Source organism: Colobus angolensis, unplaced genomic scaffold (assembly GCF_000951035.1).
Source record: "Colobus angolensis palliatus isolate OR3802 unplaced genomic scaffold, Cang.pa_1.0 Scaffold124, whole genome shotgun sequence".
NCBI lineage: Eukaryota > Metazoa > Chordata > Mammalia > Primates > Cercopithecidae > Colobus > Colobus angolensis.
This window is the reverse complement of record NW_012113586.1, coordinates 2,920,683-2,923,045: the sequence shown is the minus strand read 5'-3', so window position 1 is coordinate 2,923,045 and position 2,363 is coordinate 2,920,683. Positions and strand designations below refer to the sequence as shown.

The 2,363-nt window shown below is 44.1% G+C and overlaps 1 pseudogene; it reads left to right on the top strand.

Moving 5' to 3' along the window:
- The first annotated feature begins 519 nt into the window (after positions 1 to 519).
- On the top strand, positions 520 to 1,027 carry LOC105505379 (annotated as a pseudogene).
- Positions 1,028 to 2,363: the final 1,336 nt, after the last annotated feature.

Genomic DNA, 2,363 nt, shown 5'->3' with positions numbered 1-2,363 from the left:
AAGACCATGAGGCATATGTGATACAGTGATGAGGTCTAATATGTAACAATATGTAATGGTCTCAGAAAAACAAAAAGAGAATGGAGCAGAAGCAATATTTTAAGAGCTACTAACCAAGACTTTTCTAAAACTGTGAAAAAAAAATTCAGTCAACAGATTCAGAAGTTCTATGAGGCTGGGCATGGTGGCTCACGCCTGTAATCCCAGCACTTCGGGAGACCAAGTCAGATGAATCACTTGAGGTCAGGAGTTCAAGACCAGCCTGGCCAATATGATGAAACCCTGTCTCTACTAAAAATACAAAAATTAGCTGGACATGGTGGCACATGGCTGTAGTCCCAGCTACTCAGGAGACTGAGGCAGGAGAATCACTTGAACCCGGGAGGTGGGGGTTGCAGTGAGCCGAGATCATGGCACTGCACTCCAGCCTGGTGACAGAGCGAGATTCCGTCTCAAAAAAATAAATAAATATAAATTAAAAATTAAAGAAAAAAATGTGGGCTTTCCTGGGCTATTATGATGGTGATGAATTTCAAGTGTCTGTGGCAGTATCACTTCCCGCCCTTTACATTACAGCTGAACATGGCCACTTGGCAGAAGCAGCTGGCCACCTGATGTTCGTTGGTTCTGTCCCTCTGCTGCCTGCACAAACAGTCCAGCGTGATGGCAGTGGATGCTCAGGAGATCCTGCTCTTCAGCAGCGTCAAGCTGTGGAAGCTTCCTGTGGGATCAATCCAGGTTGTATCAGAGGAACTGAGGAAGAATGGGAACTTACAGTGGCTGGATAAGAGCAAGTCTAGTTTCCTAATTGTGTGTCAGAGGCCAGAAGAATGGGGAAAGCTCATCTATCAGTGGGTCTCCAGGAGTGGCCAGAACAACTCCATACTTAGCCTGTAGGAGCTGACCAACAGGGAAGACATGGAGAATAAGTTGTTCCATGGACTTAAGGAGGCCTTCTGTGGGCTCTGCAGCCCTGCAGTAGGTACATAAGGCTGAGATCATTACCATCTCACTCGGAGACCAGTGATGGCTGCCGTGTCAGGTCCATCTGTCAGAGACCTGCTTCCTTTTACTTTCTATCTCCCACCTTTCCAGGGCTTTCAGAAGGAGACAGACTCTGTGGACCCACACACTGTACCTGTGAATCCACCAGACTCAAAAGGGCTCCAGTCCTGAAGCCTGGGACCCAGGGGTGAGTTTCTCATACCCCACATGTCTGTCCTGGGATAGGGTGAGGCTGAGGCACTCCAGAGAAAAAGGTGCTTCTTCAAAGCTTGCCTCCTTCCTTTCCTATCCTAGACTGCCTCTGAGTCAGGGTCTGTAAACCTAACACTTTATGTGTGTTCACATGTGTTAAGTTCATACACACATGCACCTGCACATGCTTCTGTCTCCTCCATCTTCCATCGCCTTAGCTGCTGTTGCCTCCCTTGTCAGGCTGCTGCTGGATCTTTCCTAGAGAATGTGGGAAGCCTGGCTGCAGGCAGCCATCCAAGCAATAGGAAGATAGGAGGCCCATGGGCCCGGCACTGACAGGCAGGGCCCAACATTGATTTCTGTTATTAAAATCTCAACTGCCCCCACTTAAGACAATAAAAACTGAGCTATATGCTGCTTACAAGAAATTCAGTTGAAATATAATGATTAGAAATGTAAAAAGTAGTAAGAAGGAATAAGGTATGCCATGGAAATACTAATCAAAAGAAAGCAGATATAACTATATTAACATCCAAAGCATGACTAATAATATCTCTATTGCATAAAAGAATATAATCAGGAGTGTTTTTAATATCTTTTTATTTAATCTGGAATTCATAGCTTGAACAAATCTCAAAAATCCATCATCTTCCTTTTTTTTTTTTTTGAGACAGAGTCTCACTCTGTCACCCATGCTGGAGTGTGGTGGCACAATCTCAGCTCACTGCAGCCGCCATCTACTGGGTGCAAGTAATCCTCCTGCCTCAGCCTCCTGAGTAGCTGGAATTACAGCTGCCTACCACTACACCTGGCTAATTTTTGTATTTTTTTATTAGAGACAGGGTTTCACCATATTGGTCAGGCTAGTCTCAAACTCCTGACCTCAGGTGATCCACCCACCTCGGCCTCCCAAAGTGCTGGGATTACAGGGATGAACCACCTCACCCGGCCAAAAATCCATCATCTTCAATTACTGAAAATCGGTTATAGTCTATTGTAACTCTTTGAACAAGTATATTACTTACATTTTTATCCTCCAAAGACTCAAAACTAAAAAAAAACTTAAAGAACTCTTGTGAGGTCTGTTACTTTGATATTTTATCAGCAAGAAAAATTTATGTGTTTTGTTTACCTCAGTTTTTTCTAAAATTGTGAAATGTATTATT